This window comes from Topomyia yanbarensis, chromosome 1, assembly GCF_030247195.1.
Source record: "Topomyia yanbarensis strain Yona2022 chromosome 1, ASM3024719v1, whole genome shotgun sequence".
NCBI classification, from domain to species: Eukaryota; Metazoa; Arthropoda; class Insecta; order Diptera; family Culicidae; genus Topomyia; species Topomyia yanbarensis.
This window is the reverse complement of record NC_080670.1, coordinates 25134425-25148566: the sequence shown is the minus strand read 5'-3', so window position 1 is coordinate 25148566 and position 14142 is coordinate 25134425. Positions and strand designations below refer to the sequence as shown.

Genomic DNA, 14142 nt, shown 5'->3' with positions numbered 1-14142 from the left:
AACGAGGCACGGCAAACAGTAGCTGGCGGCGGGAACGGTTAACTGTAACGAGAATGCAAAATCATATTTTTTCCTATTTTCCACAACAACCACCAGCAAGCAATTCATTCGAGGATTCCCCTCGGTTCGGTGTGTGGTCCGATTACCAGCCACTTACCGGACTTGGTGGGGGAGGGGAGGTTGGTTGGTTGGCGGCGGCAGTATGTAGGTATGCCCGAAAGGAAAGCGAAAATTATGCAAATTGGAGTAAGAAGTGGAAAGCGCTCTATCCTGGACACTGCGAACCGTTCACAGGTTCGGTGTTGCAATCCGTCGGCGGCAGGCACCGAGCGCTGGCTAGCTATAATACGTAGTCACGTGCAGCGAAGGCTATATCGGAGATAGGAAGGAAACAATATTTCATAAATAATATTGCATGTTTGGATGAGAGAGTGTGTCTTCTGCAGGCGGTTCACAGTGGCGACGAATACGGAGAAAACTCGCCAAATGTTCAACAGTTGGGAAGTATCTGTCTGTCGATATATTTCAAAAGCTGAACGTGTATTATATTCCACAAGTATTTAGAAAAAAAATGCTGTGTCTATTACTCAGTTCAGCTCAGTTTAAAAGTTAGTGAAGATATTTTCGCAGGACATCACACAGAACTAGGGGTTTGCTCAGAAACACAAAAAGTGTTTTCGTGTTTTGGAGCTAGCGTCAATTCTGCGCTAGCTTAATCCTGTCACTAAGTTAGTGTCAGATTCTGATGAGACGAAGTCAAAACGCAAATACCATAACTAATTTAGTTATAGGTTTTGTGCCCTCAACACGCAAAAGTGGTTCAAACAAGGTTCCCCTCAGTGTAGAAGAAATAGTTTTCACTTAAGTTTTATCCACTAAAGAGAAATATGACATATGGAAGATTTTTGAATTTTTCTCCTTAAAAATTTGTTTTGATCCACTGTGCAAGTTGCAAGAAACCATGGTATTTATGGATCATCGACGTCAATTCTATTGCATATATGAAGCGTTCAGCTAGTTCTCAAGAGTTTTCGTCAAAGTCGTAATGTTTCTCCACGAGAAATGCAGCTTTCACTGTTCGGCAAACCTTAAAGCTTTCGAGCTTTCGTATTGAATAACTCTTGATATGTGATTGATAATTGAGTTCGATGTAATAATGCACTAGAAAACATCCAGTTCTTTCTCATTCCTATAGTCATTAACAATTACAATAGCAGAAGCTGCCATTTTGGTTGCCATTTAATTCGTATTCTACTAGAATATCAGCGGAAAAAACACCAGCTTAAGCTGCCTAAAAAAACAGCCAACCAAAAAATGAACTGATGATCCCTTCGACGTGACCCTTCCGGAGAATGGTCGAGTGTATCAAAAACATGAAAATGTGCTGCAATATTCTCCCCGGGATTAGGTGGGTCTAACGAAGTTAGATAGCAAGAAAAAAAAACTGAAGAAGAAAAGGATCCGGATGTGAATTGCCGTCAATCAAATTTGCAGCCTAGGAGTATCATCCAGATACTGAAGTAGAACCGTGTGCCGAAGTAAGCTTGAGACGGTCGAGACCCGTCCCGTGGTGTGTGATGGCAGTGGAAGCCAGTAGAGTGACTGCCAACTGTCAAATTGTGGGCGTTGTGGGGTTGTGATTTTGCATGACAATAGCTCGCAAAAAGAATGAACTGGAGCGGTAAACAGCTTCGCATTATTTTGGTGGAGTTGACGGCAATCGATAAACAAGTGGTTCGATTTTGTACTCGTAATGCACTGTAGCCGCGGATTGGAATGAGAAATAATGCTAATTTTAGTTGAGCAAAATAAACTAGGATTTTCAAAGTTTTCCCGAATTGGCACACTGGACTAGTTTTTCGAAAATCTGGGGGTTCTCAGTATTCATTTTGGAAAAAAAATAAAGTGCTGTGTGCAAGACAAAAGCACAAAATGAAGATAATGCAATTTCCCGAATATTGAGAAACAGTCGGAAAATGGAAACACAATTTTGAATAGGGAAATTATTTAAATTTAGATTTAGTAAGGGAATGTAGTCTAGGTTGAGACGGGTTTGTTTAGAGGCTGATATCTTATTTCCATGACAATATTTTTTAGCTTGTAGTACACTATTTTGTAGATATATTATGTGGCTTAATGTCTGCGAATGGAAGATGTTTACTTGCAATTTGAAATAAGACTCAGGATCAATTTTCTACATGACGGCAAAATGGCCAAAAAAGTGTCGTATAGGTTGGAACACTTCAAACAATTTAAGGCAATTTAAACTTTAATGCATTATATTTATTTTTTGGTAAATATTTATTTGTTAATTGGTATTTAAGAATAAGAATAAGTAACTGAAAGACTTATTTCCTTCCATTTGACAAAGTTAATCTGACAGTTTTTAATGTAAAACTTGTACGCAACCTTGTACGCATGCGTAATTGTACGGTATCCCAACCTATACAACACGCTTGTACCAACAAATTTTTCGAAGAAAAAAAATCCAATGAAACAAACGCAAAACCCTGATCGGTAATAACATTTTAGTTACATCTTAACACTTTAAAATTATTTACGTTGAAATTTCGATGGAAAAGATTCAATTTAAGATGGCGCAAAAATCAGCACAACAAAAGATTTTTCGTTCGTTTTGACGTAGGACTACGTCTTTGTTTTCGATATGGGGGTGCACTCTGCAAATTCTACAAAAATGGTATGTAACGAAAAGTGGTCCAATTTTAAACGCATATAATTCAGCAATATCACGATAAATTTTCAAATTTTTTGCACAAATCGCCCCGAAATACTTCTAAGAATAGATTCCAACAGATAAACCCAAAGATTTTTGATATCATAGAATTAAAAAATTAAATAATATACAACCTAGTCAAAATATCGCGCATTAACACACAGAAGATAGCGCTTCCCAAGCCCTGTACGAAAGATTGGTGTACCTAGCGCGCTACGCTTCTATGAATGACGTCATCATCGTCTATTTAAAGAACGGCCTTGGTCAGACACGCTCAGTTCCCTGTTGAACGGCTGGCGAAGCAGATCACTGCGCTGTGTTTTTACAGCCAGTGTAGCTGAGTTAGAAGTCCGTTACACTGGCTGTGGAGGGACGCTACACTGTGTCGTCCAACAGGCGCCCGCTCCAACTGCTTGCTAAATGCCGCTGTAATGTTGCCAGTAAATTTTTGGTTTAACTAGCACATGTATTTGCTATTTGCGCTTGAAATTAAGTAATGTAGTGGTAGTAATAAGCTTCTCATTTTGGTTTAAACGCAAGGACAGTTTTTAAAACAGGATTTGATTAATTAGTTTAGCTCATCCCAGCAATTTTATCAATTCTGTAATTTAAAAGGAATTTTACGGAAATTGGTGAATTTGGCCCAACTTGCAACTGGTATAATCAACCTGCACAAAGTGTTGCATAACGCAGGGCTGTTTTTCGAACAAAATGTGTTATCATTCAGCCCTTCGCTATGCAAAATCACGATATTATGACAGATGGGCTAAGCGCGGCCGTTCCTTTCAATCGGGAATGGCCGCGTTGAATTTTGGTGAAATGCGCTAATAGTGTCGTGGTGGTACTAGTTGTCTCTTTCGCTCTACCCATCATCATCAGCGTTGACTCATTTTGCATTGTGCGCTTGGGTTCAATGTTTGGGGCAAATGTGTTGGTAGATTGGGGAACTGGCGGTAAAATGAACACGTTAAGCAGTCATTATTTTCTAACTAATAAGTGAATGAGATATTACAATCACCTTATATATTTCTTGTTAGACATGTTTTGTACATATCTGGTAAAAATACTTCGTCATAAACACATTTTTTAAACATGATTCATAATTTCTAACCATGTCCAAAAATGAGACATGTTTATAGCGAGTGGGTAAATTGAACATGTGGCGGTGGTAAAATGAACAGCTTCTGGTGACTTACAAAATGTCCTGTATGTATGCAATGCGCAGCGTTGGAAACCATTTTTCCGATCAATTCTAATATCCCAACAAATCATGAGCTTTGCATACACACAGGGCATTTTGCAGGCAAAAAAGGAAGAATTGAATTTTCATGACGTAATATTAACCATTTTACAATCCTGTGGCATCGAAACACATCTACAAACTTAGGGTTATCCAAGGGTGTTTGAACTTTTAGGATCTGTTTGAGAGCAACTAGAAAGGGTGGTCTATACATGAGATGTGATTATATTGTCTAAAATTTGATTTTTCTTCACCGGTCCGGGTGTTTTTCCCACACACTAAGTACTAAGAAAATAAATATTTTACATTAAATAGTATAGTCCTACGTCTACAGTTCGTGCAACCCCATAGGGCTGCCCCTTGTAGTTTTTTGACACTGCTTAGTGCAGCTGTGACAATAATGAACTATAACTTCAACTTGGTATAAAAATGTGCTACGAACGAGTCTAGTATGCGCTAAAAATAACAGATGGCAACACTGCATAGGAACGAAAATATCGAGCTGTCCCAACCTATACAGCGTCCCAACCTATACGACAATCCCTTACTCAAGTGAGTGCTAAGATGTGAAATATACAGATCGGAAAACTACAAGCGGCAGGGTCATTAGAAACAGGTTTAAAATCTTACGGATGAATCTTTTGTCTTCTGCTGGTAGGAGTCGAGCTTAGGCAGAATTATTACGAATCGCTTAAATCTACCAAGCGAATCGGGAGTGTCGAATTACCCCTACATGCAAGGCATATACTCTTCTGATCCGCCGACCGCAATACGCTGGGTTTCTGGAAACGGCGGCATCCACGTTAACAACGACGTCGACCGTTTAGCTACACTCGGTCGCCACTTCTGCGCTCTTTATTCGACATTAATAAGAAGCTCAAGAAGGAAGCCTCCGAGCACTTTGTCACCTACGGCAGGAATCTTCGAAGCAACCCTAAGAAGGCAAAGAGATTTCGAAATAACACGCAACTCACAATGGACCACTTGCCCTTAACCTGGCGGGAGTTCGGGTATATGCGACGACAGCATAACCCTCCTTGATTCATGTCACACTAGTGAACAACCCAGTACACGGAAAAGCACTACTCACTTTCTTGATGAATGTTATTTTGTTTAATCCAGAAACTAAATGACTGATTCTAAAAAGTACAAAGAGAGAGCAAAAAGAATAATCTGATAAACTAAAAAAATGGGAAAAATTTTGAATGCTTACTATGGAAAAGCAAAAAATGCAATTAACATGACAAGTAAACTATGAAAATTTTAAAAATGGAAAGAAGAAAGCAAACACAAAAAAGGAGAGGGGAGAAAAAAAAATGAAAATAAGCCAGAATTGGACAAAACTTCAGTAATTGTAAAAACTGTATCTGAAAAATATCAATAAATGAAAAACTAATATACAAAAATGAAAAAAACAATAAAAATATATTTAGAAAAAGTAAATCAGAAAATAAAAAGAAAAAAAACCCTACAAGGAATGATAAAATTGAAATGAACAATCCATCGAAAAAGTGAGAAAATATAGAACGTATAAAGAATAGAAAAGAATAGAAAATGATAACGAAAAATATCAAATGGAAAAGACAAAACAGTCGCGAAAAATGTGAAAAATGTTATGTGGAATGGAATGAAATAATAGAAAAAATCAAAAAATTTAGCTATTCGCTATGCCCGCCCGCATAAAATATAGTAAATATGACTCCTATGTTTGGAAATAAAGTCAAAAGCGATATCCATTACTACAACAAAATGTTTATTGAGCATTTTTCAAAAGATTTACTATGAACAAAAATAATGTTGCCAAAAACGGAACTTTTTGTTGCCAAAAATGGAGCATGCCAAAAACGGAACGTGTCAAAAACGGAATCTTACTGTACCCCTATTTCTATGAAAAATGACGATATGCAAAGATGGCTATTAAATAAAAACATGCCAAAAGGAAGGAAGGCATATAAAATTTGTAAAAAATGAAAAACTAGGCAACCAAAAACAATAGACAAATAAACACTGAAATTGATATAAGAAAAGTACCGAAATACAGTAAAAACTCATTTTTATCAGCCCCTTGGTAAATTTTAGGTTAATAAAACAGGGTCATTAACAAAATTCGAACATATATTTTCCTTTCCTTCTAATAAACTGAAGCTCTTAAAATATTCTTCTTTAGTCCCTAGATATAGCCTCATAACCCTTTCTGATTATTTAGTTTAAATTTCCAGCGCAAAACTTCAAAAAAAAAAAATTAAAAAAATTATTTTTGCATAATTTTTTTAAATTTTTTCGGATCTCTAAGATAAGATTATGCCTATTTTTTCGATTTAGTTTTTTTTTTCAATTTTTTCCATCTTTTGAAAAATACATTTTTACATGTTTTATATTTTTCTATTTATTTCAATCACAGTGAGGACCCGATTTTATCAGCCCCCTACCTTGTCTACCCCCCGATTTTATCAGCTTTTTGACTCGATTTTGTCAGCCTCATATGAAAATTGATAGTTGGAAGTTTGATGGGCTTTAGCAGACTAACCACCAAGTTGAATTAGAGTAAATCGTATGAGGTTGACAAAATCGGGCCAAAAAGCTGATAAAAGCGGGGGGTAGACAAGGTACGGGGGCTGATAAAATCGAGTCCTCACTGTAATTGAAATAAATAGAAAAATATAAAACATGTAAAAATGTATTTTTCAAAAGATGGAAAAAATTGCAAAAGACTAAATCGAAAAAAGTAGGAATAATGTGCAACAAAAAAAACGAAGAATGAAAATCATGAACCAAAAGTGGAAGAAAAATGCAGAAAATGAATAGAAATACAAAAATCTAAAATAAAGAAGGAGAAATTGGTGGCAAAAGGGTAAAAATATAAAAATTGGAAAAAGGCGAAATACGAAAATATTAATAAAATGGAAAAGTGGAATGTGAATAGAGGAAAACAATAAAAAAAATTCAAAAGACTAAAAAATGTACAAAAGGTAGTGAGTGGAGTGAATGGAAACGATGTAAAAATTGAAAATGAATCAGCAAATATATTTATTTTTGTTATTACTTTTCTTTTTCTCCGGAAAAAAACAAAATAACCACAAAAATTGAAAAGGAGAAAAATTCACAAAAAAGGGGAAATGAAAAACTACGGGCACAACCAAAATAATTGAAAAAAAGAGACTAGGAAAACATACAGCGAATTATTGTAACGGAAAATACTAGAACATAAAAAAGGGAAACAAAAATTATCAAGCAGGTGGAAAAGGTAATAAATAAAATAAATAAAGGTAATAAAGAAAATGGTAAAATTTGAAATATGTATATCAATAATTAATAGAAGAATGGAAATATGGTATTTTGATAGTATTTGTAATGGGATCAACCCATGAAAATACCATCGCCATGGTCCGGTAGATCCCATGTAAAAACCATCTTTTGGTGTGTCTACCCGATCAGAAACACATAACAAAAATATTTCAGAACTATATCTCGCATTGTTACTTGTTATAAATTTCTGTAATTTTAACTACTAACGAGACCTAATTTATAACACAATATCGATCATATATCGGGTACCCGATCAGAATGAAATAACACAATTTTTGTAACATATTGTGTTATAAATTAGGTCTCGTTAGTAGTTAAAATTGCAGAAATTTATAACAAGTAACAATGCGAGATATAGTTCTGAAATATTTTTGTTATGTGTTTCTGATCGGGTGTGGGTTATGGAGACCATTTTACGGTGTTTTGATGGTTGTAAATTTATAACGGACCATATTCATGGTCTTTTTAGGCAATAGGAACAAAACGGGACAGCAAATCTTTAGAATGGATTGCTTAACGTTAAAAAATTTGACAATTTGATAAAATGCCAATAATAGCTCGAACATTTTCAAATCCTTTAACTGCGGATCCTAATAAATCCCGAAGCTACACCTCCCCCCTTGCTCAGTGCCGTGGCTCCAAGCAATCTAACTGGGTTTACAGCGTTAATCGCAGCAGCTCGGAATTTATCCTATAAATTTAACCGTTATTACCTTTAGAATTGCTAATTGACCGTCATCTTCCCCAAAAGCACTATTTGGCCGGAAATTTTAATCTTTTTTGTTTCCTCCCTTCCCTCTAGGTCTCGCATCTCGCTTTCGTCCAACAGCCAACCATCCTCCCGGACAAGTGCAGTAGAATGCCGACTTCCGAACCGGTTGGGCGGAATTGAACGAACCACTTCACGTGCGCACCAAATCTCACAGTTTCGGTGGAAAGTTGCCGGCTAGAAAATGAAAACGATGAATAATTCACCAAATGCTGGCCCGTCCGGTTCCGACATCACGGTTCCCCGGTGGAACCGCGGCGAGCCGACTGCGCTATTTCTGGCGTAGGATTCCGGTTGAATGCATTGAGATCAAGAGCAAGAGAGAGGGTGAGAGAGAGAGAAAGTTACACCAGCCAAAATTCAGGAAGGGGAAGAGAGTCGCGTTCGTTCCGGCGAAGGATGTACTGTACGTACATAGCTATATTGTAGTACACACTCAATTCAGATCGGTAATTTCACAACAGCCGTGAAGTCAGCAAATTAAGATACTGATATCTCAGCAAAGTGACATTTGTTTACTAATTTTCGGCGAAATATCCGAGTCTCAGTTATCAAACGTCACTTTTACTGATATATCATCAAAAAAAATTGTTAGCCGAGATCTCAGCTGTTGAAATTTCGGCAAAAGATGCAAAAAAAGCTGAGATTCGGTAGAAAAAATTAATTGTGTACCTGGTCGAAGACACATATATATATATATAGTTGGCGTTATTCCCTCGCAAAATAAAATAATAATGGCTAACGAGATTAAGCTATCTGGTGAGGATTTTGGTAGGGTTTATGTTCATGGTTTTGGGAACGAGGGGGAGGGAAGGATTAGCGAAGTATAGAAAAGTGGTTCTTCGGTCAGCAACCTCGGGCTCCAGAGACCGGTACACTGTGAACGGTGGGAAAATTCATACTTATTCATTTATTCATTAAAGGATACGAGTCAGGCAGGCGAGTTATGGTAAATGTGGCAGGAGCTCGATCTCGGATGTGGTTCACCAAGGATTTGATATGTTGCGCTTTTATCTTTGAATGACTAGTCGGTGTGAAGTGAACTAGTGACTTGAAATGGGGTTCTTGTTTCGATTGAATGTTGAACAGCTAACACCCATACTTATACCAAATACAAATATGTTAATACGGAATGCTCTGATGATTTTTCGAGGACTCGTTTTACGCTACCCTGTACCTGGAAAGGTACAGTGTCAAAGTGACAGTGTACTTTGATGAATTATCAGTGAAACTGGCAACGCAGAACGCCAAGCTGTTTATTATTGTATCCTAGTGATATTTTTGTTATTCTTTTTTTTTATTTACGTGAAAGTTTTTCTTTCTCACGATGTTATTCGTTTGCATTTTCGACGTGAAATGTACAAAGGCACCGAGGTTGAGTCGATTCTGTGTTACTCGGAACGATCGTCGGATCGTGGTTCATTTGACCCGTGCTCAGTGGTATGATGAGCGTGATGTTGTTCTGGTTCATTTGTAGATTCATTTTGAACGTCAGAAACCCGCTCAAGGCTGGGCTGTTATCAGTGCCGCTGTTTTACGGAGCCACACATGGCAGTTAACGTATTCAGTATTGTGCACGATGGACCGAAGCTGCTCTACATGGATAACATCCCAACTTGGATGGCGGTAGTTATTAGTGTTTCCGTAGGACTGTTGATTGCTGTACTCGTGCAGCGTTTTGTCGTTTCTTGGCAGAAGAACGAGATTCTGAATCAGAACAAAGTCACACGCACTGAATTCATTGTCGGTGATTCGGATTGTGATTCGTCGTCAAACGGAAGTCCGCGGCGAACAAAATGTCCACTTTTCTTGATAGGCGATGGAAAAACTCTACCAGCTGTTACCGAAACGACTGAACTGGTAGAACTGTCCTCTTCGCACCAGCAAAGCGGATTGATTAAGAAGCTTTCGTCTCCGCATGCAAACAAAAAACAAACCAAATCCGTACAAGATCGATCCGAAAATTGTGAAGAAAGCAAAAACCCTACTTTCAGCCAACCAAATTGGTCTGGATAACACTAATCTGACGATATCCAGCCTAAACTACATCGATGAGTATCAGGCAACGATTAATGGGAAATCTCCTACTAACTCCAAGAGTGATAGTACTCTTCCGATAGCCGATTACACGCTGGTGACGCCAAATGTTGTTTTGAACGGTACCGACAAAGATCTCAGGAATTATATTGGAAGAATTGAAAATGCAGCTGGATTGGATCATACACTAATCAGTACGACCCTGTATCCGAATTCGTGTAAAGTTCCTTAAATTAGTGGTAAGGAAAGTTTGGAAGAGAGCAGACACAATCCAATGAAGGAGGAAAATAAGAAAATGTCAGCCCCATTTTCGTTCCTGCAGATACTGACTACAACGTTCGGAAGTTTTGCTCACAGTGGTAACGATGTGCGTAACGCGATAGGACCACTAATTGCTCTCTTTATGCTCTACCGGGAAGGCTCAGTATTGCAAAAGTCTGAAACTTCGCTTGCATTACTACTGTACGGTGGCATCGGTATCTCACTAGGTCTGTCGCTATGGGACCATCGTGTCATAGAGACGATTAACTTCTACTTCTTCCCTTGTAGGCGGAAAACATGTTTTTCTTTTAAAAATATGCTAATTTAGTGTTGTAGATTCTTAAAAATGGGGCGGAAAGCGAAAATTTTAATAATTCATTAAAAAGCTTAAAAATAAATTGTACCTACTAACCTTGCTCGTATGTTTATTGTGCTTTCGAAAGTAAGGCTTTTGGCGAAGCTAGCTTAATGCGGCTATCCCGCATAACCGAGTCCGCGTATCCGAAGCGGTGCAAAGCCGTTGAGGATCCGGCGGACGAGGTGGCTTTGTTACTTATCATCGGAATCGCACCTGTGTGATCCACTCGTTTGCCCGGTATACTCAAACATAGGGGCTAACCCTTGTTTAAGTCCGACAGCACTAGAAAAAAATCGAAGTGACATAGCCACATTAGGCATTAACAATGTCTTATTTAGTAACAATAGAATAGTACTCATTAACAAAAAATAAAATATTGTCGCTGTCTAATGTGGCTACGCCACATCGTTTGATTCGTGTGCTGTCCGCTCAGGTTTCCGTAGGAACCAACTTGGTTTGGTGTGTCACAAATGACAATCACGTTTGGTTATTGGATCTAGTACCGAAGCGAAGACGTGCGGGTGAATGTTAGACAAATATATAATTTGCAGTAGTCAAATAAATAATGTAACATAACGAGTGACATATGTTGATCGGCCATCAGTGGACCAACCGCAGGCAAATTTAACAAAAATATTTATAATGAAAGTTTGTAGCTAGGCAGTAGTTTTTAGAAAACACAACTATGCCTTAGAAAAATTTAGAACGCAGATGAGAACTATAATATACTTAGAAGTTTAACGAATAGAATAGTTGCAATTATGTTTACAACAAACTTACCGGGAATGTGGAATGATATGAGCTATTGTAAAAAAGATTATAACTATTACTTTCAGGTCTCATGCCGCTTTTAACCCTCCAGCACTCGCGCGAATGGCTCCCTGAATGAGCAGCTGCTGTTGCCGAAAGATTTCGCTAGAAATTCAGGTGTTGAACTAAATACAACGGCGCGAGCGCCTGAGAGTTGACACTGATGGTTTATTATCTTGCTCTTACCTATACTAGGCCCATTAGTTTGACACATATTGCCCCGGCAATGCAAAGCAATGGGATACAATATGCTAGAGCGAAACCCCATGTTTCAGACCTTGAGTACATGGAGACAGTAGCGCTTTGCTCCCACTAGTAGTTATAATCTCTTGTTATTGCACTTGACTTTTCAATAGTCACAATCGAGTAAACGTTTGTATTTCCACGATTTCAATTACATTTTTACTTGCAAGCAATAAAAGCATATTATTTTCCGATTTCTCTAGATTTATTCAAACCAGTGATTAGGGGCCGATTTATTCACCCTCGCGTAGCGCTTAAGCCAGGTTTAAATGTACTGGTGAACCTGATTTAAAAGTTAAGCGAGGGTGAATAAATCGGCCCTAAAACACATAAATAATAAATTAACACTTTTTCAGCGTCGTCAGTCTCTTATTGCTAAAGATAGCATCCAGATCGCCTGGCTTAATTCCGAAGAATTTTGTCAGATAATCGACAATCTGCTCCTGAGTGGGGATGTAATCATCGACGAAGGAACTCGTTCATCTTTACCTTGCCCGCGGATACACGTGATCTTAGCAACACTCATGTGACGAGGTTTTACGGTGGACATTTTACCATCGGACCGGATTTTTCTCTCCTCTGGATTCAAAGTAACAAATTCAGCATACATTGGCACCAAGTCACCCGATTGAAAGATCTATTTTTCAACCAACGGTTTGTCACCTCGGTTTCCTTGGAGTATGGTAACAGATCAATTGTGAATTGATTTATGTACTGAGTCAAACATTACTTATTTTTTCCTTGTTCGTTCCTGAGTGCGGTACTGGTATAAAACAGAACGCATGGAACCTTCCAATCCACTTCGATCCGTTTTGAGATCATGATAGCTCTTTGGTATGTGCACCAAAGCTACCTGATTACGCTGAGTTCTGTCATTGATGTAGCAAACGGTCGCCGACAAGCGATACTTTTCGATTTTCGAAACGGCTTATCTGATATGTAGAAGATTTCAAATTGTTACTACTACGGAATATGCTCTGACTCGCATAGTTTGCAGCTTTCGTGAGCATCAGAACTTTCTTAACAGCTGGAAGCAGTTTTCAATGATCCAATTTTCAAATTCTTCTCATCCAATGTCATTCAGAAGCCTAGCGGGAAGCATGATTTCTGCTGACCTTGATTAGACGCATTCGACGGTGGGAGTTTTCTGTAATATTAGACGATTAGACGAACAACATAAAATATTACAGGACCTGTGGTAACAACATTCAGGTTCAAGGAATCTCACCTCGGATGGAAAAAAATGAAAATCTACCCGAGAGCAATGCATCCCGTAACGACACGTTTTCACGACACGTTCAAAATTTACGCAAATGTTCCGTCGACATGTCGGTTGTTGCTGTTGGTATGATACAGGAGATTGCACACCAGGATATTATTTTTGACACTTTCGGTGTTGCAGTTGAGGCATTTATTTATTTGTTGAGTGCCGAACAGGCGACTGATTTCCGGTTCATCCTTGTTTCTAAGAGTAGGTTGTGCTTCTTTTGTCATCTCAGTTTCGGCTGCCAACGTCGGATCGTAATCTAACGAGAAGAGATTATATTGTGCGAGAAGAGATTATTTAAAGAAACCACCCAACTTACCACTTCTGGCCACTAAACGATATCGAACCACAAATCTGCACAGACACAAACAAATGTCAACGAAAACAATTATTTATTAAATTTAAAAACGGCATGCTCTGATCGGATTTATCAAAATGTGTTGCCATTTCTTATTACTTTTCAGTGTTTGTTAGTTATCAAGCAAAATCCATGCATAGGGTTCATTAAATCTAGTTTTCGGAGAGCCAAAAAATGATTACCCTTTTGTATGGGACCTTGGCGTATTTAATTTGTATTTGCTTATACTGAGGTAAATGTCTGTACTTGACACTACAAAGTTTTTTTTTCTATTCGGTGTCTGGGACACTTTTGGGTTTTGATAAGTTGAGTGGGATTTGAAGATTTGATTTGGAAAAGAAGCGTGGGTTAGCCGTGTTATTTGAAGAAGTTATAGATGATACAACTGCAAAAATTCGCGAAATCCAAGCAATAAAATTCCTTTGCGATGTGTGAAGTCACTTTTTCAGTTTTATCAAGCCACTCTTAGAACTCGAAAGTGCTCCAGTAGAAGCGGAACATCAGTGTTTGGAAGCGAACACAAAATGCACTTTTGTACCGTGATAAAACAAATCAAATCGACTAATGGGTGTTCAACATCAAATTGTATCACGGAAAAATCCTGTTGAAAACTAATTAGTGGATCGATCGATTTTAAAACTTTCAAACAATAAAGAATTGAGGATTTTCCTTGTGCTTGTCAATTCGCTACATTGCTTTTCGGGTGACGCTGCATTTCTTGCAATTTTAGAAAAACTGACAGTGATAAAAATAGAGTAA

The 14142-nt window shown here is 38.0% G+C and overlaps 1 pseudogene; it reads left to right on the top strand.

Annotated features, from left to right (window-relative positions):
* Nucleotides 1-8258: 8258 nt before the first annotated feature.
* LOC131694473 (sodium-dependent phosphate transporter 1-A-like) lies at nucleotides 8259-10758 on the top strand (annotated as a pseudogene).
* Nucleotides 10759-14142: the final 3384 nt, after the last annotated feature.